At 46.2% G+C, this 24,733-nt stretch overlaps 1 long non-coding RNA gene and 1 other non-coding gene across 2 annotated transcripts; both read left to right on the forward strand.

Annotated features, from left to right (window-relative positions):
* Window positions 1-6,260: 6,260 nt before the first annotated feature.
* Window positions 6,261-11,475, forward strand: LOC119567276. Its single transcript, XR_005227220.2, has 3 exons — window positions 6,261-6,599; window positions 6,940-7,033; window positions 11,410-11,475. It is a non-coding gene; the product is annotated as an uncharacterized LOC119567276 (long non-coding RNA).
* A 3,620-nt stretch (window positions 11,476-15,095) lies between these two features.
* On the forward strand, window positions 15,096-15,167 carry TRNAH-GUG. Its single transcript has one exon. It is a non-coding gene; the product is annotated as a tRNA-His (tRNA).
* Window positions 15,168-24,733: the final 9,566 nt, after the last annotated feature.

Raw genomic sequence — 24,733 nt, forward strand, 5'->3', positions numbered from 1 at the left:
CTCCCAAGGAGATCCAAACCCCAAATAAATCTGTTTTACTCTGTATAAAGCTTATACAGGGTAAATTCATAAATTGTCCGCCCTCTCTAACACTGATAGAGAGATATGCACAGCTCTTTGCTCCCCAGGTATTAATCACCTGCTCTGGGTTAATTCATAAACAAAAGTGATTTTATTAAGTATAAAGAGTAGGATGTAAGTGGTTTCAAGTAATAACAGACAGAACAAAGTAAGCTACCAAGCAAAATAAAACAAAAGCCACAAGTCTAAGCCTAATACATTAAGAAACTGAGTACAGGTAAATCTCACCCTCAGAGATGTTCCAAGGAGCTTCTTTCACAGACTAGACTCCTTCCTAGTCTGGGCCCAATCCTTTCCCCTGGAACAGTTCTTGTTAGTTCCAGCTCAGGTGGTAAATAGGGGATTTCTCATGACTGGCAGCCCCCTTTGTTCTGTTCCACCCCCTTTTATGGCTTTGGCACAAGGCGGGAATCTTTTGTCTCTCTGGGTCCCCACCCCTACATCTAAATGGAAAAGCACCAGGTTTAAGATGGATTCCAGTACCAGGTGACATGGTCACATGTCCTGTGAGACCCCAAGCCTCCATTCTTTCCTGCCTGACTTACACAAACGCAAGAAGGCTTACAAGTAAACAGAGCCATTTACAACCAATTGTCCTAGTTAATGGGAGCCATCAAGATTCTAAACCACCATTAATGGCCTGCCCTTTGCATAGTTACAATAGGACTTCAGAGTAATACTTCCTATTTCTAGCTTCAGATACAAGAATGATACATTCATACAAATAGGATGAACATACTCAGTAGATTATAAGCTTTGTAATGATACCTTACAAGAGACCTTTTGTATAAAGCATATTTCAGTTATATTATATTTACATTCATAAGCACATTTCCATAAACATATGGAGTGCAATGTCACAGGGCCTGACGATGATCCTGAGGCTTTCTTAGCAACTTTTGAGCAGGTGGCCATGGTCTGAGACCAATGGGCTGCAGTGCTGGCCCCATACTTAACTGAAGTAGCAGAAACCACATACCATGCTTTAGACCCCTCCGCTGCCCAGGACTATGCCCAAGTCAAGGCAGTGATCCTCGATGCCCTAGATATCTCAGAGGAAACGTTCTGGCAATGCTTCTGGGGGGAGCAGTACCCACCAGGGCCCCACCCCTGCCTGTTTGCCCAGAAGCTGCGTGACTCGTGTTGGAGATGCCTCAAACCAGAAGCAAAGACAGGGGTGCAGGTCGCTGAATGGGTCCTACTAGAGCAGTTTGTCCAGTCTTGCCCCTTTGGGGAAGAGAATGGGTGTTGCACCCTGACACCATGACAGAGGCCATTCAGCTCATGGAGAACTACCTAGCTGCCAAGTCCCCCGGAATGACAACTCCTTCAGGGTTGGCTGGAATCAAGAGTCCCTTGTCCCTAAAGGATGAAACCACCCAGGGACCCCTGGATCCTGAGGAATGTTGCCCTCCACGCCCCCCGCCACCAGAACTCCAGAGGGCTAGAGGATCCAGAGGTGCCAGGGCCCTCCAATCCAGAGGCCCAGAGCTGGTTATCCGCCCCGCAGTTCAGGAGACCACAGCCCCATCAGCGGCCCGGCCAGGGCCCTTGCTCGGCCCAGAACTCAGGGAGGCCCGCCGCGACCTGACCAACCGGGTACCCAGGCAGGCAACCCCATGTGCCACCCAAGAGCAGGACGAGTGTTTTACGTGTGGCTGTTCTGGGCATTGGTCCAGAGACTGCCTGTGCATGGAATGTAGCTTTGGGAAGATCTGGACTCTGCAGGCACGAGCGTGCCCCAGGGACCCAGCAAAGCTGACCATCCCGCTGCAGGTAAATGGGAAAGAAGTTATGGGACTCAGAGATTCAGGGTGTGCCCAAACCCTGGTATGAAGCACAGTAGTGCCTAATCCTGGCTCATCTTAGGACACCATCATGCTGCAGTGCGTGCACGTGAGGGTCTAACCCTGCACTGAAGTGACTTTAACAATAGGGAAACACAGAAAGCCCCTGATGGGTGGTCTGGCCCCAACACTGGCCTACCGGGTTATTTTAGGTCAGGACTGGGACTATTTTGGGGACTTGTTAGCGGAACTGGTGGGGCCCCCGTCCAATGGTCAAGGACCCCTACCTCCTGCCACCAGCCAGCCTGAAGCGGCAAGCCTTGTGGGCATGGGGGAGATTGTTGACCCTGGTGAAGGGGCATCACAGGCCTCAGCGCCAACTCAGGCACATCAGGCCTCCTCCCAGCCATGAGGGGAGCTCACCTCATTACCCAAGTCGGAGATCCTGATTCACCTCTCTGACTTTGTTGAGGAGCAATGGGCTAACACCACCCTGAGCTGGGCATATGCCCAAGTAGCAGTGGTGAATGGGGAGACTGTCGAACCCCGCCAAGCAGGACGATTCCCATGCTTTGAGATTCAAGGTGACTGTACTGAATAGAGAAAGATCAACCAACCAAAGAGGTTTGACATCAGCTCTTGGTGCCCCAGCTTTACTGGAATTAAGTTATGCGGCTCACCCATGCCATAACCATGGCTGGGCACCTTGGAAGGGAAAAGACGCTGGCCAGGATTTTAGGCCGGTTCTTTTGGCAAGGGATCTACCAAGACATGGCCGATTTCTGTGCCTCATGCCCAGAGTGTCAGCTCACTGCACCGTGGACAACCGAGAGAGCCCCATTGATCCCCCTCCCGCTTGTAGGTGTACCCTTTGAGTGGATTGGAGTCGACATAGTTGGCCCTCTTGAGAAGAGCGCCGCCGGACACCAGTTCATCCTTGTGGTGGTGGACTATGCAACCCAGTACCCTGAAGCAATGCCGTTACACTCCATGAATGCCAAGCAGGTGGCGACGGAACTTATGAACATCTTCGCCTGAGTCAGGGTGCCCTGGGAGATCTTGACAGATCAAGGACCAAACTTTATGTCCCAAATGTTCAAAAGCTCTGCCGTCTACTCAAGATCAAGACCTTATGAACATCTGTATACCATCCTGTAACGATGCTGGCTTTGGTGGGACCCAACCGAGAGTGCCAATTCAGGTCAAACTGCTTAAAGCAGGGCAGTTACAGCCCAAGGCTGGGCTTTCCATGCACACCAAGGCAAACCAAACCAGCCAAACAGAGAAGACTTCGGTTTTACCCCACTGGCTAACCATAAGTCATACAAGCAATTCCCTTAGACACTCCAGTTTTCCAGTATCACCACCAGTGCCACTCATTATAGGGACAAAGCTGTACTAGCCAACAATCCATTATCCATCAAAAATATACCCTTTCCTTCCTCAGTTAGGGCTTCAACCTGACCATCCACTTTAATCTGCTCCTGAGAAACATTTTCCTGACCAATGAAATCTTTCTGCTCTTTATCTTATTCCAGATTCACTTCTGGGACATTAGACAGACATTCAGAAACTTCATTCAAGACAAACTGCTTTTTTCCTCAGAGAAACATTTGGAGAAACCCTCCCCAAGCAAATCGTTGCCCATAATAGACACAGCTTTAAGATTATTTCTTTCCTGTGGCTGGTTACCTGGACTGAACAAAGTTTTAATATTTTTCCCAATCAAAAGATCCTTAGGCAATAACTTCCTTACACCAGCTATAACTTCATGCTTAGTACCATTCCATTCAAGGTGGATTCTGGCTAAAGGCACGTTAACAGTAAACTCATAGAGGACTACAACATTTACACGCTGATTTGGTAAGTAATCTTCCTCTTTGACAAGATCTGCTTTAAGAAGAGTGATGTTAGAAGCTATAATTTGCCCTAAACAGCTTTTACCATTGACTTTTACGCTCTCTATGAATTTTTCATGAGCACTTCCATACATAGCATTGGCATAATTTATGGGGTCACTTTCTACTGAACTCACAGTAACAGCATTTACATAAAAGGTGGCAGTGTTGGGGTACATTTGGTTACATCCAAACAACTGCTCAGAGTTAAACAACATACCAACATTGTTATAATCTGCACTTTCCAGAGGATACAATTTCTGCTGTTCTTCCATTGCTTTTTTGACTTGGAACTGAAGTCTGGCAACCCTCTCCTCAGCAGCCAGTTGTTCCATTTGCCTTCTACAAGCCCTTTCCTCTCTTTCAGCAGCTTCTTTTTCCAATAACTTCTTTTCCTTCACTTCTTTCTCTAGCTGGGCCATCTTTTCCAGCAATCGAATGTCTGCTAGTTTCTGTTCATGCTCCAGTTGCAATTTATTTGCTGCCTTTTGCATTTTAATTTCTTCTGCAGCTTCTGTAGTATCAGGTAAGGGCTGTGCTCCTGCCTTCTGATCACTGGCCATTAACAGATCTCTCAGTTCTTGATTTGTAGCTTTCTTTCTAAAGCTTATCCCCTTTTCTGAACACAAATCTTCCAGGGGTTTTTCGCCAAGGCCCTCATATGCTCTTTGCTCACCCATTGCAACTGCTCTTTAACCAACCAAGCTCTCAATACCAAATTTAAATTTGGATCGTGTGGGGTTCTGACCCAAAGCTTAACTGACCTGGTTCTATGGATCCTAGCACGACTACGCCACTGTAATGATGCTGGTTCTGGCGGGACCTAACTGAGAGTGCCAATTCAGGACCAATTGCTTAAAGCTGGGCAGTTACAGCCCAAGGCTGGGGTTTCTGTGCACACCAAGGCAAACCAACCCAGCCAAACAGAGAAGACTTTGGTTTTACCCCACTGGCTAACCATAAGTCATACAAGCAATTCCCTTAGACACTCCAGTTTCCCAGTATCACCACCAGTGCCACTCGTTATGGGGACAAATGGTTATGAATACCAATACCCCAGTAAAAGAAAAGAGGTTCTCTCAATCCCAAAGGACCAAGCCTCCGATCCAGGTCAATATACAAATCAGATCTTACCCACAAATCAAGCTGTTGCCAATCCTTTGGAATCTAAAATCTAAAGGTTTATTCAAAAGGAAAAACATATAGATGAGAGCTAGAATTGGTTAAAGGGAATCTATTACATATAGTAATGGCAAAGTTCTTGGTTCAGGCTTGTTGTAGTGATGAAATAAACTGCAGATTCAAATCAAGTCTCTGGAGTACATCCACAGCTGGGATGGGTCATTCAGTTATTGGTTTAGAGCTTCAGTTTATTTCAAAGCCCCTCCAGAGGTATGAAGCAGGATTGAAGACAAGATGGAGATGAGGTAGCTGCCTTTTATAGTCTCTTCCAGGTGTAAGAACACCTCTTTGTTTTTACTGTGGAAAATTACCACAAAATGGAATTTGGAGTCACATGGGCAAGTCACATGTCCATGCATGACTTAGTTCTTTACAGGCGGCAGCCATTGCGCATATGCTATCTTGAACATCCCCAGGAAGACTTCTTATGTGGATTGGAGTCTCTCAAGGTCTATTGTCAGTTAAGTGTTTCTTGACTGGGCACTTAACTTGTAAATTCCTTTCTCAAAAAGCTGATCAAATGCTTTACTAAAAGGTTACTTCAAAATTAAAACACATTGATATACAAGTACATAGCCAATAGTCATAACTTCAACTACAAAAATCATGCATGCATACAGATAGCATAATGATAATCAGCAAACCATAATCTTTCCATAGACACCTTACACGACAACCATTGTACAATATTTGCTGCAAATATATAACAGTGGTTGCAACAGTGATCTATATGGTTACAGATTGTCAATAACATCACACCATCCCCAAACGGACGGCCTGGTAGAGCGCTTTAACTGAACCCTAAAAACAATGCTCTGAAGGTTCATCCTGATGGATGTCCGACATTGGGACCAGCTGCTCCTGCCTCTCTTGTTCGCAGTCCGAGAAGTACCGCAGTCTTCCACTGGTTTCTCACCATTGAGCTTTTATATGGGAGGCAACCTGGGGGGATTTTACACCTCATTTAAGAAATGTGGGAGGAGCAACCATCCTGAGCCGATGATGTGGTACAGTATCTGCTAAACCTGCAGGAGAAACTTGAGTCCCTAGGTTAATTTGAGAGGGAGAACCTCCAACTGTTAATTACAGCCCTACCAAATTCTTGGGGAAGGCACACACCCAGTTGGATTTTAGGGCATTATTTATTAGGTGGCCATCTTGGTCTGGATAAGAACAAGGTGACCTCCATGTTGTGATAGTTTCTTGTTCCCCTATTCTGGGCAAAAGGCGGGAATGTGAAAAGAGCCGGAATCAGCTGTTGCTAAGTAACCAGTTTCTATATAAACAAACGAAAGGAGGGGCCAGGGGCTCTTGAGCGCTGGAATCTGAGGGGCTCAGGTGTCTAAAAGCTCTCTCTCTGTGGTGTGGTATATGGTCCACACTGGTTACTGGCCTGCAGTAGCCACTCACTGAATGAAGCTGTCATCTTGGGGTTTATTAGTTATTTTCTTTTGGGAAGCAGACGTGCACTCTCGGACTAGATCCGGTTAGTTAGATCTGACACTCACGCATAGCCGACGCAAAGAGGGTAGGGTGGGTCTGAGATAGGGTTACTTACCTGTCTTCGACATCTGTGATCCACCGTTGGTGTCCATCGCTGATCTCACCAGTCCAGATTCTGCAGCCTCGCCACCGGCAGTACCTGAAGGAGGTAGAAAAACACGTTTGCTTTATTGAGTGTGTGTGCTTATATTCCAAATATCCAGAGTTCTTAATCCATCTCCCTCCACTTCCTTCCTTCTCCTTTAGTAAATAAAGTGCTGTTGTGTGTTCGTATCCGTGTGTTTTCTTTTATTCCAGCTCTGATAGATGGGCTCAAGGGGGGACCCAGCGGGAGATATACTGTAAGGCTCCCCGAAGTCTTCTGGTCAGATAGGCTCCCTAAAAATCCTTAGACTACATGCCCAGGGTACCCAAGAAGCAGCCAACAATAAACGAGCACACCTCCGGGAGTTTCAACCCGGTGACCGGGTGTTGTTATTGTTGCCCAGTTCAGAGTCGAAGCTCCTGGCCCGCTGGCAAGGACTGTACGAGGTGATCCAGCGTGTGGGACAGGTCAACTATGAAATCAAGCAACTGGACAAGGTAAGGTATGACAGATCTACCTTGTGAACCTGTTAAAACCGTGGAACGCCCAGGAAGGCTTTCTAATAGCACCCTACCCACCAGAGCCCAAACTAGGCCCGCAGGCCGGGGAGGCCTCAAACCCCGGGGTAGTCAAGACTGGGGACAATCTTACCCCTGAGCAGAGAGGTCAGGCCCAAGAACTGATCACTGCCTTCTCGTCCATTTTCTCAACCCGACCAGGATGGACTCACCTGATAATTCATCATATTCAGACGAAACCGGGCGTTAAGGTCAGAGAAAACCCCCAGCCCCTTCCCCAGAAGCTTAGAGAGACCATGAAAGAGGAACGCTGCTCGATGCTCGCATTAGGGGTGATTGAGGAGTCATTTAGTGACAGGAAAAGCCTCGTGGTACTGGTCCCTAAGCCTGATGGAAGCACCCGCTTTTGCATAGACTTCCGCCAGGTCAATGCAGTATCCAAGTTCAATGCCTACCCGATGCCTCGGGTTGATGAACTGCTCGACTGGCTGGGAAAGGCGGAATATATCACCACTTTAGACTTAATGAAGGGCTATTGGCAGATCCCCCTCACACCTGAGTCCAGGGGAAAAAATGCTTTCTCCAACCCTGTGATAAATGAAGGGCGGGAGGGGGTCGCTTCCTTTTATGGACCCAGCCAGCCAATTAGCTATAAAATCCCGCTTAGTAGCTATTTTCTATTTGCTTTACCTGTAAAGGGTTAAAAGTCACTGTGATGCATAGGTAAAAGGAAGTGAGTGGGCACCTGGCCAAAAGAGCCAATGGGAAGGCTAGAACTTTTTAAAATTGAAACAAGACTCCCCTTTTGTCTGTCTGTGGTTGTTCTCCCGGAGCAAGGGGATAGGACAGAACTATGCTGTTACCGGCACAAAATTCTCTGTCATTTGCACACTCTAGGGCACCCAACTTTACCCTAAATTTGTTGCCCGCATACTCTAGGACATCCCACCTCTACCTACTTCCTTGGGCTCAAGGCATAACCTGGTTGATTTAGGTACCCCCACCCTTTCCCAGTTCCTAGGGATCCAGGCAAAAGGCACCTAACTTTACCCTTCCGTGGGCTCTGGGCTCTACTCCTCCAGGCTCCGGGTAAACACCAATTCCCTGTGGACTCAGGGCTTAATCTTTTGTGGGTTTACAGGGTCTTTTACCAGTGAGAAAGCCTTACACAGTAATATCCTACTTAACCTCTATTTATTAACAATTACCAAAAAAAAAAAAAAAAAAAAAAAAAAGAATGCACACACTATGCATACAATGCTCACCGCTCCCAGTCCCAATAAGACTGAGGAACTTTTCCCAGCTGACCAGTCAGGATCAGGTCATCTGGGGGAATCCAGTTTCTGCACAGTGTGATTGGCAGAGTGTGAGGTCTGGCAACTCTGATCCTGGGGCTGTGTCCTGGAGTTGGTTCCCAAGAAATTCCTTTTGGACCCCAGTTTATATAGTGAAACTTGAGTCCTACTTAACCAATCATTTTACTAAATTTTACTAACCAATCCTAACATATTGTAATAAAATTCTCTAACCAATCATACCCCACTACCTTAATTAATTTACACCTAGCAAAATTAATTATGTAAGACAGAAACAATCAAAGAACCAGAGATCATACAGAGAAACAATAAAGAAGTGGGGACCATAAAAACAAAACAATAAAGAAATGAGAATTTCACAATCACAATGTAACCCCTTCTGCCAGGCCAAGTTGATAGCAGCAAGGGCCGGGTTCAGTACACAGGGGTTCCCTCTCATCAAAGCAAATGCAAAACTGGCTCGAGCCCCCACCCAGTGACCTGGGAAAATCTTACACACCCCCTGGGCGCCTCAAAGAGGCAATACTTCCCCTCTCGCAAGCAGAGAGTCTCAGTGTAGCAGAGAATCTTTAATAACGTGAGGTAAACGACATCCGCATTAAATTGGGGAAACACCACAACTAGTGTTCATTAACCAAACCATGAGCAAAGACCCACCCCAGCAAATTGGGCCACATCCTTTCCCTCGGGTTCTTGAGTCCCAGAACCCAAATGTCTCTTGACTCCAGCAATCCACAAATCACCCAAAGTTCAAAAAGTCCAGCCCCAGAGTTCAAAAGTTCATCTGCAGGGTGTTACTCCCCAGTCCGGCTAAAATGTGCCTGTGTGTGGGGGAAAGAGGTAAGGGGCACCTTACGTGTCCGGAAGCTGACTGCCCCACAGGGCTCTGCTCTGCTCCGCTGTCTCACGAACGGCTCCGCTCCACCACGACCAGCTCTGCTCTGCACAGCTCGCCGTCTCACGAACAGCTCTGCTCAGGGCTCGCTGTCTCACGAACGGCTCCGCTCTGCACAGCTCACCTCACCGTCTCACGAACACTCCACCAGCCTATCCACGAACAGCACCACTGCACTCTAGTTCTTCCGGCTGCCCACTACTTGACACAGTGCTCAGTGATTCCAGCTCTCAGTGATTTCAGCTCATAGTAGTGGGAGACTTAGTGCTAGCACACCATAAGTCCAAAGCGAATTCAGCACAGTACCTGTAGCAAGACTCTTAATAGACCCAAAATTAGCTCTGACATTCCACACTGGAGAGAGACAGCGGTGCTATTGGTGTTTCAGGCCCTCACAAAGGGGCCCACACCACCAGGTACAAACACCTGTCTCAAGCCTCTCTCAATTCACAGAGTTTTGGAACCCAAGTCCCTTGCCTAGCAAGTGCTACTTAGTTGATGGTGAGTGCCTCCATCATAACAAAAGGCCAAGTACAGTTCCAAGCACAGTTCCCATAATCAGGGGAATAACAATTTATTCTTCCCGCCCCAATAACAGAGACACTGGGGATCCCACAACAGCCAAAGTGACCATTTGGGCAGCTATGGCCTCATTCTAGGCGGGGTGGGTGTGCCTATGCAAATGAGATCAGCCCCTGAAGTTCTTTTCCACAACTTGCCACACCTCACCACCAGATGTCAGGGTGGAGCTCATCCTGACTCTGCTTACAACAACTACTGCTAAGTGGTTTCTTGCCATACAGAATGCTGTGAAACTAAGTGTTCTTTAACCATCTTAAGATCAGTTTCTTTATCTGGTGATAGTGGGTGCTATTAGGACAGGATCTCCTTCTTAACAGCCCGATGTTACATTGTTTTAATGTATTTAAACGGAAAGTGAGGATGTGTCTTTCTGCTTCTTGGCTAATGGCTGCTGCTTTCCTAAAATGGCTGCAGACAAAGGCCTTAGGCCTTACAATATGGCTACAGAAAAAGGCCTTATCCTTACAATGGTGGCTACGTACTCCAGATGCGCTCCAGCCTGGAGTAGACAGGAGGTGTTGGATCTCCTGGGCCTGTGGGGAGAAGAGGCTGTGCAGGCACAGCGCCGAACCAGCCATGGAAACAGTGACACCTACGAGCACATTGCTTGGGGGATGCAGAAGGGGTAGGACAGGGACCAGCAGCAGTGCCACATGAAAGCCAAGGAGCTGTGACAGGCACACCAGAAGGCCAGGGAGGCTGACAATCGATCTGTTGCTGAGCTGCAGACCTGCAGCTGCATGCCCTACTGGATGGAAACCCAGTCACCACCCTTCACAACACCATGGATACCTCCAAGGAGCCCGAGTCCCAGGCCCATGCCATGAACAGTGAGGAGGAAAAGGTGGTGGATGAGGAAGAGCTGGAGGAGGAGTATGGGGGACAGGCAACCAGGGGATCCAGCTGCACAGTGAGCCAGGACCTGTTTTTGACTCCACCGCAGTCCAGCCAGTCCAACACGGGCAAGCACGGAGGGTTAGGCGCAGGGGCTATGCAGAGCCATTTGTTTATGTACCCAGGGATGTCCCTTGAATCCTCCTGAGATCTCAGTGAAACTTTCATGGAGGTCCTCTGCAATCCTCTCCTTAAGGATTCTAGGAATGGCAGCCTTATTGCTTCCTCCACAGTAGGACATTTTCCCACGCCGCTCAGCGATAACTTCATCGGGCACCATTGAAGTACACAGACTAGCAACATACAAGCCCGGGTGGCTTCGGGATGTCAGCAGCAGCTGGTCTCACTCTGCCTCTGTTACCCTGAGGAGTGAGATATCAGCTAAAATCACCCCGGCCTGTGGAAAATGCTGCCAGTATTCAGTGCAATTCCTCTGCACTACTAGAATCACGCGTCCGAGCAATTCCCACCACATTTCCCCAACCCCTGGCTGGCCATACTCACTGTGGCTGGTGCTGTGCCAGGTGCATGCACAAGCCAACCCAGGCATACATAAGAATGTAGTGCTTACAACTTTTGCGGACCAAGGGGAGTGAGGTCTGCATCTTAAGTTTTGCTTTTTGTAGTGAATACACTGACAAAGGTACCTCCGTGTGTTGTATCTGCAGCTGCTGCCCTTGCGGCCTTCAGGGTCACCCCCTCCACACCCATAGAACACCGGAGCCAGAGAATGAGAAAGAAGAGGACGCGCGCTGACATGCAGGGTCGTCCTTACCCATACGCAAAGTACGCAGCTGCGTAGGGCATCAGTGCCCTGCACATCTGCTCCAGCCCCTGCCCCACCTCTTCCCAACCCTACTCCATCCCAGCCCTGCTCCCACTCCACCCCTTCCCCAAAGCCACTGCCCGCCTCTTCCCACCCCTGAGGACTGCAGCAGGGCCAGGCCTGCACTCACCAGCAGTGGGAAGTGCCACGACCCGGTCCCAGCTGCGCTGCCGGTGAGTGCTGGGGGGCAGTTCCCCGCTGCCCCCCAAACCAGCCCCGCTCCCCCGCCCCCGTGCAGAGGCCCAAGGCCCCACAGCACCCCACCCCACTGCGGGCCCCGCAGGGGAGCTGCGTAGGGCCCCAGAATAGCTAAGGACGGCCCTGCTGGCATGTTCCCGGAGATCCTGCAAGCCAGTGCTGTATCAGACTGTGAGCACAGGGCCTGGAGGATGAACACTGCAGGCCACCTGGAGAAGGAAAGGGAGGAGAGGAGAGAGGCCCAGGAGTCCCAGCCAGAAAAGGAGAGGGAGATGCACCAAGACATATTGGGGCTTCTCAGGCAGCCAACACAGATGCTACAGACGCTGGTGGCCCTGCAGGTTCAACCATCCCATGGTCGCCTCCCTCTGCAGTTCACTGAGAACTCGATATTGAGACCTTCCTATACCCCCCTCAACATTCCACGTGGCATCAGGAGTCGCTGCACTATCCCTACCACTGCTCCCCGGGGACATTAAAGACAATTACAGCTTCACACACGTTGACCTGTGAAAGCCACAGTTGGTGTGCATAGCTGACAATGACATGAATGTTCTTTCCCCTTCATAAGTTCTGGGCAAAGACTAGGGACCCAACAGTTATTATATTGTAAAATCTCATGATTTTTTAATGTCTGACTCTGATATTTGAACATTTCAGCTTGTCAGTACTGAAATTTCATTGTAATGGTAATGCTGTTAGGCCATGATGCACTTTCTGTGCTTGTCAATCTGTATTTCCACGCAATTTGATTTGTGCTTTGAAAAATGGTTTGTAATTAACTGGCCATTGCATTGATTTTAACTTTTCCACCAGAGTCACATTCGCTTGTTCTGTGTGAGAAAGTTACAAATGAGAGGTCTTTGGAGTAAAACGTGAAAATAACCTGTCCAGCTCCTTCCTGACAGACCTTCTTCTGACAAAAATGCCAAAGAAATTCAGGAACACTAACCAAAGCATAAAAAATCTGCAGAGGGATGAGGGGGGAGAAGGAAAATAAGAAATAGAGAGAAGATCATGAATGATATCCTATTATAGTTAAAAGGAGTAATTTTCAGAAAGTTGTGAGCAACTGAAAATTTGGCATTAAAATAAAAATCCTGATCTAACCTTAACTCTGGTAGGAAACACTGAAGCTAGTTACATGATAGCTAATACTCAGGGGGGAAACATTCTGCACAGTGTCCAGTGGATGCACAAGCAGGATGCAATCTTCTACAGGCATTTCCATTTTTACAACTCAAAGACACAAAAAGGCCACAGGGTGGCAGCAGAGAGTGATGAATGAAACAGCAAAGTCAGTGCAATTCTTCCCGTTAGCTATTTCCATTTTGAATAATAAAATGCAAACAGGAATCAGCACCATGGTGTGGCTGGAATGGCTGCAGGCCAGAGTGGTGCCAAAAACGCATAGCTGGCAGAAGTGACATATAGAGAGGGCATGGTGGGGGGACGGTCAAGCGTCCCACAGATTGGCCTGCTTGATGGGGGGACGAAAGGAGGCACTGTCAAGATTGTTCTGAAATCTAATCCTGTCCTCCAAAGTGCTTGCAACCCCTCCCACCTTAGTGTCATCTGTAAATTTTGTAAGTATACTCTCCACTCCATTACCCAAGTCATTAGTGAAAATATTGAATAGTACCAGACCCAGGACTGACCCCGGGAGATCCCACTAGATACTCTCTCCCAGTTGGACAGTGAATCATTGATAACTACTCTGAGTATGATCTTTCAGCCAGTTGTGTACCCACCTTGTAGTAATTTCATCTAGACTGCATTTCACAAGTTTCCTTATGAGACTGCCATGTGGGGCCATGTCAAAAGCCTTACTAAAATCAAGATATATAATGTCTACAGCTTTCCTATTATCCACTAGGTCAATAACGCTGTCACAGAATGAAATTGGGTTGGTTTGGCATGGTTTCTTCTTGATAAATCCATGCTGGCTATTCCTTATAACCCTATTATCCTCTAGGTGTGTACAAATTGATTAATAATTTGTTCCAGTATCTTTCCAGGTGTTGAAGTTAGGCTGACTGGTTTACAATTTCCCAGATCTTCTTTGTATATATCTACACTGTAATTAGACACCCACAGCTGGCCCTCGCCAGCTGACTCGGGCTCAGGCTAAGGGGCCATTTAACTGTGGTATAGGTGTTCGGGTTTGGGCTTCAGCCCAAGCTCGGGGACTCTCCCAACTTGCAGAGTCCTAGTGCCTGGGCTCCACCTGAAGCCCGAATATCTACACTGCAATTAAACAGCCCCTTATCCTAAGCCCCAAGAGCCCAAATCAGTTGGCATGGACCACCTGGAGGCTTTTAATTGCAAAGTAGACATACCCTTAGTCCCCCATTTTAAGTACAGGTGCTATGTTTGCCCTTCTCAAGTCCTTTGGGACCTCACCTGTCCTCCACAAGTTCTCAAAGACAATCACTGATAGTTCAGAGATTGCTTTCTTTATCCTGGATGGCTCATCACTATCCCAATTTAGAGATTTTCACAAAATGACTTTGGTAGGACTCCTTGATACAGGAGCAGGCTACAGACAGAAAGAACCCTACGGGTTTGTGCCTTTATTGGCTTCTCAGTGCAGGGACCATCTGTGTTGTGTACAATGCCTCGCACAATGGGTTTCCAATCTTAACTGAGTGCCTACCTACTACTGAGATCCAAACAATAAATACCAAAAGATATTCTGCAACATACAGCTGAGCACAGGGTTTTCCTAATTCATATGTATTAGTTTGGGTGCTTTTTTAAGACTTAAAGCCAAGGAAATACATACTTAGATGAGCAGCCATACTACTGCCAAAAATGTGTCTATTTACCCAAATAAATTAACTTTCCGCTGAAGCCACCGGCCCCGCCCCGCGGCTTGGACCCTCTGAGCGGCCCAGGCCGCTCCGCGCGCGAGAGAAGCGGTGCCAGGCGGGACAGCGAAGGCCGCAGTCGAGCAAACCGGCCCACCATTGGCGCGACCCCAGCGCAGGCGCAGGAAGGGCTGCCGGCCACACCGCCCACCATAACCCCGCCCTTCCCATTGAGAGGAGGCTGCGCGCGCCTGACGACAGGGAACACGCACCAGCTGCTCACGCCTAATGACGCTTCCGGCTCGCCCCGCCTCCCTCTCCCAAATCCATTGGCTTCGCGCTCCGCCACCTAGAGTTCACGCCCTTCCATTGAGGGCCGCATGCGTAGTAGCTGTTCTGGAGGCGGTTCTTAGAAAGAGCAAGAGGCAGAACAGTTGGACTAGCCTCTCCGTTGTGACGTCATCAGCGCTGCTCTGAAGAGAGCGGGCGCCAGGCATTTGCTATAGGATCCCAGTAGCTCGCCGTGATCGTATAGTGGTTAGTACTCTGCGTTGTGGCCGCAGCAACCTCGGTTCGAATCCGAGTCACGGCATCGCTTTGATAGCGATATCACGGCATGTGGGCTTCCAAAGCTTTTTACTGGGTGGGTTGCAAACCAGGCAGCACCAGCTTCTTAGTGGGGGCACCCAGGCACAGCCAGCCTGTTACTGGGTTGGGGGGCACCCAGGCACGGCCAGCCTGATATGGGGTTGGGGACACCTAGACACAGCCATGATGATGGGGGGGCTAAGACAGGGCCAACCTGTTACCAGGGCAGGGGGAACCTAGGCAGGGCCAGCCTTTCCCCTCGGGGTTCAGCTTTTTAGCGCTCTGTGAGTGTGAGAACCAAAGACTAATTAGGAGGAGCTGGTCACGCTTTTAGGTGAGTGACTGGTACCCAGCCACTTCCTTAAAGGCCTTGGACCCACGTTGCTTATCAAAAGAAATATAACTTATAACTTTTATTAAAACACTTAAAAACAAAACCAAGAAAACATTTTGTAACCCCCAGACACCCCTGGGCAGAGGGCACAGGAATTAACAGCGATTCCCCTGGATCGGATATCTGCATAACAGTTCACAGAAGGGGGGCATGTGAGGTCACTACCGAGAGCCTGGCACACAGTTGGTTCGGCTCTGTTGGCTTTAGTCTCAAGTTCAACTAGATTTAGAGTTCATAGGAACACATGAGAGGATAGGCAAATAACACATACAGTTACAAGAGCATCTATCTTTTAGTAATTTTATTAAAGTTACCAACAAAGCTATAAATGTCATAGCGTATACAATTCCTATAGATACGTATAATGAACTGGTTATACCTACAGGCCTACTCACATCCTCCTAGTTGGTGTTAGAGTCTGCTGGCCCTCTCATGGATTGACCATCAATATGGGAGTGGTTCCTGATGGAGTTTCGCCTGCTCTGGGCACCGCTTTTTATACTCAAGTATCAGAGGGGTAGCCATGTTAGTTTGTATCCACAAAAACAACAAGGAGTTCAGTGGCACCTTAAAGACTTACAGATTTATTTGGGCATAAGCTTTCGTGGGTAAAAAAACATTTCTTTGGATGCATGGAGTGAAAATTACAGATACAGGCATAAATAGTGCCAGTATGTTAGTCTCTAAGGTGCCACCAGACTCCTTTTTATACTATGAGTCTGTCTATACCTATATTCTGCACATGTACATGGAAGTGTCAACCCTTTCTTTCCTATTGGTTTGTATCCTCTGGAAACTCAAGGGATCCCAAATTCTATAGGCGGGGTAGGTTTTGTCAACATTGGCGTACCACCTTTGTCTGTGTTAAGGCATGTGTTAGAGACAGTATTTGTTGTTACAGCATGTTATGATTTAATTTTAATCTTCCCAGCTATACTTTCACAATATTACCGATTGGTATCTCTTTCCCATCATCTTTTGGGTTATTTCTCGGTCACTGACTAGCACCATCATTTCTTGTCTCCAAGGCCTAAAATAGCTTAGCTAGAGTCTTGCAGGCCTTGACCTACAGGTTTTTGCATTTCAGCTTGTCTTACTCATGTCTACTACCTAGTTCCTCTAAATATTGATCAATCTTATACTTTTATAATCCTACAAATCAACTCTAATTAACATACAGTGAATATATGTAATATAACATATTGATTAATCATAACATCACACAATAAATGGATACTAAACTAAAATCATTGGCTACATATGTGTCTATACTGGAAATGTTCTTAAGGTCTGGGAGTTAAGGCAGGTCACCAGGAGGTGACATACCTCAGACATGTCCCTGTCAGGCAGAAGGTAACAGACGCTTATCGCTCTGGCTGGCCATGTGTGTCTTGTCTGCCTCACAGTGGAAACCTATTTTCATACTGAGTCAGATACCAGTCAAAAGACTGAGAAACCTACAAGAGAGAAAATCTACAGGAAAAAATCAGCAAGGGGGATGTCCTGTTTATGAATAAAGATAAAAGATGAAACACATGGGATCCTGCACTAAGGAGATAAGCTAACAGCATGTTTGTCTTATGAAAGGAAGGTCCCAGCCAGCCTGGCGGTCAAATGCTGCAAGGACTTTGGGTGAGCACTGCTCTGCAAGACATGAGCATAACTTGTTAATTAAGTCGAGGTTCTTCTGGAATGCACATTATGATTCTATTTTATATGTAATCATTTCTTTCCAATACTTCTATTTGCTATTACTTGAATCTTTGTAAAATAAACTTGTCCTTAACCTAAACTTTCACTATAAACCTATCCAAGTGCTTTGTGAAGCGGGGCGGTGAACTGAGGTGGAACTGGTAAACTGGGGCCTGCTTTTTTGGAAGCAGTGATTCTGTGAATACTGTGAGTGTACAGTGGACCAGGGGATGGACACTCCAGGGAGATGCTTGGGGGGCTTGAGGATTGGGGTGTGCCTATCACTATACTCTAGAGAGAAAGAGCGAGGCCTAGAAAGGAGTGTTGTCCATGGCCAGAGGAGTTGCGGGGCTGACCCCCTGGCAGGCACTGGCAAGGCTGCCTCATGCTAAAGCCAGGTGGTAGTGAGGCGCCCCATAATTGGGTACCCCAGGAAGTGTTACACATATCACCAAAGCTCTGCTATTAATTCAAACTAAGAATATGCATATCAAATCAAAGTTACATTAACCGGATAGTCTCACTATCATCATGTTAGCTAAATCATCAAATTAATATTACAAATAATTGAACCGTATCAATTCTAAGAAAGAATCCAAGGTGGCTATCCATTTGGCTTTAAATCCCAACTGAGGAATCTTACCAAAGTCAGGCAGATCTTCAGTGTGGTGCTGTTCAAATAGTTTAATACTGAAACCAAATTACCTAATGTCTAAACCACAACTTCAGAGCCAGTTAGAGCTTCCTTTTTTTACACTTCAGTTCTAGGGTGGTGGTGTGAAGAGGTGCCACACTGCCCGTGAGAGAGTTGAATTTGGCCAGCTGGGCCCAGTCAGCCAATTAAGCTGCAAACAGAGGACACTTAGGTTGTGTAGAGCAGTAGTTCCCAAACAGGAGTCTGGGGCCCACTGGAGGGCTGCGAGTAGGTTTTGGGGGTCCACCAAGCAGGGCTGGCATTAGTCTTGCTAGGACCCAGGGCAGAAAGATGAAGGTCCACTGAATGGGGCTGAAGCCCAGGACCCTGAGCCCCACCACCCGAGGCTGAAGCCGAAGCCTAAGCAACTTAGCTTTGCAAGGTCCCCTGTGGTATGGGGCCCTGGGCAACTGCCCTGCTTGCTACCTCCTAGTACTGGCCCTGGCTGTTACATGCAGAAGAACAGTTGTTGTGGCACAAGTGAGCTGTGGAGTTTTTATGTCATGTTCAGGGGGCTCAGAAAGAAAAAGTTTGAGAACCCCTGGTGTACAGGTTGCTAGTTAGGAGGCCTGTAGTTTCTCTCCCTGAGGTAAGGGAGAAGGAAGGGGTATAGGAAGCCCTGAGAAAGGGTTTACCTAGTAGGCCTAAGAGAAGGGTCTGACTAGGAAGGATGGAAAATAAAAGCATAGAGAAGCACTGTAGGAAGTAGTCCAGAGGGGCAAAAGCAATAAGGCTGGTGTAGCTGCAGACCTTAGCTGCTTACTACAGGACCCTGGACTGGAACCCAGAGTAGAGGATGGGCCTGGGTTTCCCAATAGCCACTGCAGAGAGGTATTGCTTTGGGGCAGTGAGTAGGAAGAGTGCCTGATTTAGTCTCTGTGGGAATGACATAGGGGGGAGGGCATGAACTCTGCCTGGTGCTACTTGAGGAGAGAGACTTTGAAAGACTTCCCAGGAAGGGGAATCACAGCGTGACCTGGATGGAGGGACGAGTCATGAAGTAGCTGTACTGCGAGAACAGGAGGAGAGCCAACGGCACCAGTTAGGTGTGGGGGGGACGGGGGGGAGGGGGAGGAGCTGCTACCCTCACCCTGAGTTTCATACAGGAGGTGTGCTCCCAGGCAGAGCTCTTAACTGCACATGTGAGTTCTGCAGAGAGGTGCTTCTCCCAGCTTCTGTCCCTGGAGCAGGGAGTCCGTGTTTTGTTTACAAACAGAGGCAGGGTGATTAAGATAAGAAAAGGCTGGTAATTAAATTAAGGATCTGGAAGTCATTAGATGAATCTGTAAAACAGGAATCCCTCTGCAGGGGAGGACTGGGTTGAAGAGAGAATGCAGAAGACATACAGCCAAGCCCTCTGGTCCAAGGTTACATTCAGAAAAGAGGAAGATGTGAGGAGCGTAAGTGAAAAAAAGGGGCTAAAACCCAGGGAAGGGATATCAGTGGTCTAGAGAAGTTCCCACTCTACCTGTGGTACTTATGTGGGCCCATCACCGTAGTATCTGAGCACCTCACATCACAGCCCCTCGGTGAGATAGAGAGTGCTGTTATCCCCATTGTACAGATGGGGCACTGAGGCACAGATTTTCAGAGGTATTTAGGTATCTAGTGGGATTTTCAAAAGTGCCTAGAAAGTTAGTTGCTTTGTAAACCCCACTAGATGCCTAGCTGCATCTTTGGGTGCCTAAAAACCTTTCAAACTCTGTCCCTAAGGCATGAACCTGAAGTCATACAGGAATTCTAGAGCGGGAAAGGGTGGGAAGAGTAGAACTCAGGTTTCTCAGAGCTAGCTCCCTATCCACTGGACCAGCATTTCTCCCTGCAGCATGCTGCTAAAAAAGAGGCCCCTGATGGATGGGAGAAAAAACAAGAAGGCCAGTTCTCTAAGACTCCAGCAATTGGTCCTGGGTGATTGGGAAGGATGCCATGGTTGACAGTATGAAAAGCAGCACAGAGGTCTGGAAGGATGACGAAAGAAAGAGAATGAGAGTCAGATGAGAGGAGAGCACTTAACTGCCAATGGGTGGCAGATTCTGCCCCAGACTGAGTTGTACATCAATGCCTGCTGTGCAATTTTAGATTTTAACTGAAAACCATTTTGGTTTGCCGTTTTTTGTTCTGAGTTTGAGAAAAGCAAGGAATGAGAAAGTGTCATATGAGTATCAGTGGTGATTATATATCAAATTCTTAGGGTTTCAGCTGTATTCAGGCCAATTCCAGAACATAGAACAGAAATTGCATCCACAGAGTCCATAAAGTTGACGATTATTGTCATGATTTTTATTATTTACTGGGCACGATCTGTGTGCTTAGCACTGTTAAAAAATGTAGTCTCTGAGCCAATGCATATAAGATGTGTAACTCTGGATAAGATGGCTCAGATATTTAAGTATGAAGTGTATAGTTATTGACCACACATGTTATCACATGTTCACTGTGATGTTTATATCTATGAGTGTAGGCATTGATGGCAATAGAAGTTTTATTTGATTAAGGATCAGAAGATTTGACCCTCCAACTTTATTTCAACTGTTTATTTCCTTTGCTGCCTGCAGTGGCCCTGCTATATTCAGAAGTCTCAATATTTCCCCCAACTTTAAAATGTGGAATTTTCTTGGTGTTTGATTTAAAATATTCTCCTGTGAAAACTGCAACTCAATTACTGTAGTGTTGTGTTTAAGACCCTTCTCGAAAGTAACTAGCCTTTAAACAGAAGTGAAAGCAGTGTTGCCAACTCTCCTGATTTTGTCATGAGTCTCATAATTATTGTTTTCCTTAAAGCCCCAGCTCCTAGAGTCAAGTGATATGTGATTATTTCAGTCTTCATTCTTAAAGAAAAATGAAGTTTCTAGCTCTTGTGGCTGTGGAGAAAGCTTCAACATGTGACCCCAGCGCACCTTAAAGGCTCAAAAAGCAAAACGTAAATTAAAAAACCCACCAAATCTATTATTTGTACATAATATCATTATTTTAAAGCCAATCTCATGATTTTTGGTGAGCCTGATTCTTGATTTTTGAACATTTGGGCTTGGCAATATTATGAAAGTCACTTGAAAGTGTCAGTGTCACTCCTGTTTAAAGTAATTTTCTAGTCTATTATTTGCAGTGAGGTAACACCCCTAGTGCTCCAGGCAGGTGCTGTATAAATTCATGGAACCTTGCCCTAACAGAATGTTTCCAAAAGTTAAATGATCTATTCCAAGCTTGATGAACTGCAAAAAGGTGACAGAAAGTAATCTAGATTTTTCTGCAATTGTTTCAATTGTTGTATTCAAGAGTTAGTAACAAATTAAGAATATACATTAAAATTTTAAACCTAACCAGTGTCCCTTAAGTGACTTGACACAAGTTGTCAGAACACGTTAGCATTAGAGCTGAGTAGGTCTAATATTTATTTAATTTTCTTTCTTTGTGTAGGAATTAGAAATTGTTATCCGACAGGAGCACTGTATCTAAGTTATTATCTGCAAAAAAACAAGAGTTTTCAGGTGCTCAAGTAGCCTCTGGAATCATGGTTAAATTTGCCCCTCCCCCCAAAAAAAATCTGAAATGGCATCCCTGAGGAAAGTAGCGATGGTGGAAGAGAAGAAAGGAGTTGCTGAACCCGGTGGAGCGAATCGCAAGAAAGGGGAACCACCCAGCAGTGAGTAGAGCACCCTGTGACAAGTAGCTAACATTTTCCTCACCTCCCACCCCGACCCACACCTCCAATAGAGATATTATAATACAGACTTTAACAGAATGTTCTTGATAACCAGAAGTTTGACAACTCTTAACAGACACTGCTGATGACAATTTTGTGTCTCTCAGGACTTTTAACCCTAGGACACAGAACACATATTAAAAAGTAACTTTATTGGACAATACTTATGGCTGTGGGTAACTTTTCTTTCTGGCACCTTCCCCGTCTAAATGTTATGGGTGATCCCAGGCACATGGCATGCATACAGTCATTTTCACTTTCACTCCATAAAACTAAAGAATATGAAAAGGCTGGGTAGTTTTGCAGCTAATAAATATAGAAAAAGAAAAAATAAGGTACTTCAGATAACGGGGGCTCATGAACTCTTCAGCTCTCATAGTCTCCTAGACTCTCGTAGAGTAGGGGATGGAGCTGCAGGCAAGGAGCCAGATGTCGATATTCTGCTGGTGCAGCGTTTCTCATTAGCAGGCCTCCTTCAGGTGCCAAGAGATTGGTCAATGGCTGGAATGGCCTGGTTGTTGATGTCATGACTTTCTTTCCCTAAGGAAACCCTGGGGATTCTGCAACATCAGTCTGTCCTCGGGTGGCTTGTTGATCCACAGGCAAGGAGGCTTCTTGGCCTTCCCTTGTACTTGCAGTTTATGAATTTCACCAGCTTTGCCTTGTAGCACCTCCCTCTAAGGTCTTTGGAAAAATCAGGTGTGAGGCCAACCTTGGAAATATATGACTTGGTCCAATCATGTTCAAACGAGGTCATCCGTAGTGATGGTCAACTTGGAAAAATCCCATTTAAATTAGCAATTTTCAAAAATATTCAGTGTTTTGCCCACCATAGGTCTGTGACCGCAGAGGGCGCCACCTCAGACCCCCAAAATATCAAAAATCCATGACAGCACTTTTGAGGAAGGTGGCATGGTCTTATTAGGCCTTAAGATGACATTGTGTCAACAGTTTACCGAAAGCTCAGTATAAAAATCCTGTAAAAAATAGCTAATTGGAAAAACCCTAGCAACAAAACATATCACTCAACATTCATTCATCCATCAGGAAAAAAAATTAAAGTTTTATCAGTTTAATCATTTCCAGATTCTTCTCTGCTCATCTAAAAACAGACACATATTCTTTCAAGATCTGGGCTATTACTGGTCAAACAATGTATCTTTTGGAATCTGCATCTTGATAGAGAAAAGTTACTTTGAAGCTTATCAATATGAAACTCATTTAAAATACACTATTTTAATTTGCTATAATCTCTGTCTTCCCATAAAAGCTGTTCTCCTCACAGAAGCACCAAAGCTGCTGGAGAAGGTGCAAGATCACTGCAGCCTCCTGCTGGAGCCCCCTAAGATGCATAGCACTGGGCGTCAGGTGGCACATAGCCAATAGTTCAAGTTTCTGTAATTTACACACGTTGTCATTTGCTGCAAACACAGCAATGCTCTACATCCTACAGTTCTATCCCTGGCTCTTATGTTCTTTCCTTTTATAAATTCAATATGAAACACACTGAAACTGCTAAGGTTATAGGTTAAGCACTCTTTTACAAGTTGGGAAATGCTAATTAGCACATGCAATCTTAACTCTGTCCCCCCGTTACAAATTATAACAGTCTGGTTGTACGTTCTCACACTGGCTTTCATCTACAATATAACATCACAATTTTTTTCCTTCAGTCTTCAGAGCCTATGAAATACCATTTTCTTAAATTCATATCTGCACATCTCATGGAATACTGAGACATCCTCTATTCAATGGCAGTTGTCACTAGGCGTATGTGTACATTGCCAGTGCCGCACTGGGAGGGACACTAAGCTCTGATAATTCAAGTAGCAGCTAAATTTCTGTTTTAAAACTGAATTTTATACCTTCTCTAAAATTCCATACAAAGGCAGTTGTGTGCAAATTGGAATATCTGGTAAGGGGCCGGACAAGACTTTATAAGGACATTGTGAAGTCAGTTGAACAAAGGGTTCCCAAGATAAGGCACCTTAAAAATTAGCTGTTTTCAAAAGTCTAACCCACAATACAGACCTCTACATTTTGAGCTAAAGGGGTACTTCCTTTAACTAGCAGAAGAGTCTCTTATGTGGTGAACCCACTAAAGGGTGACTGTGACACTGGCAAACCAGGTGCCATCTTATGCCAAGGTCCCTATGCCTTACTTGAATACTGACAAACACATAGCAGGAATTAGTTTTGTTCACCTATGTGCTAGTATTGTTAAAATAGGTATTAGAATTATAAAAATGTGCTTAGTGTTTAGACTTTATTGAATGTTTGCAGATTGTCACATGCATTAATCTCACTTATAACATCTGTATCCCATTGTCAGAGTCTGGGGTGCAATCTAGACCAGGGTTCTGTCACCACCTACCCTGGAACCTGAAGTGCTTCACAATGCTTTGCTGTTGTAGCTCCCAACCTGGGGTGCTCACAACCAGCCTCTGGTCACTCCCTGAGTGTGAGCTAGACAGCCCTGGTTCAGCAGCTCTGACCCCAGCAGCCTATCTACAGCCCCACTCTGGCTTCCACCAACCTGGGTTACTACTTGCAGGGTGACCCAAACACACTCCTAGTCCTGAATTTTCCCAAAACTGTGTTCTCTGCAGTGTCCAGCCAAATCCTGGGCAGTTCAGAGAAATGATATGGTTCGTGTGTTCCTTTATAGATACACAAACACATCACAGCTGATTAACTTAACTGGGGATAAGTACACCCTTCCCTTTAAACACAGCCCTGAGTTGGCTTATGGTAAAAATTAAATACATTTGTTAACATACACAGGATTAAGTGAGTTCAAGTATAAGGAATGACGCAAGAAAGAGTTACAAGTAAAATAAAACAAAATACATTTCTATAGATCTGAAACTTAATTTAGCAAGATACAGACTTTGTTCAAGATGGTTTCTCACTCCAGTCATTCTTCCCAGCCATGACTGACTTTCCCTCAGTTAGGATCTTCCACAAAAGTACAAAGTGCTGGCTTCCCATGTCTTCTTAGGTGAAAGATCTTTGCCTAAGCAAGTTTCTCACCTGTATTCTGTTCCAGAGACTTCAACTCCTCTTGGTTGAAGGACCCATCTTTCT

This window comes from Chelonia mydas, chromosome 10, assembly GCF_015237465.2.
Source record: "Chelonia mydas isolate rCheMyd1 chromosome 10, rCheMyd1.pri.v2, whole genome shotgun sequence".
Lineage (NCBI taxonomy): Eukaryota > Metazoa > Chordata > Testudines > Cheloniidae > Chelonia > Chelonia mydas.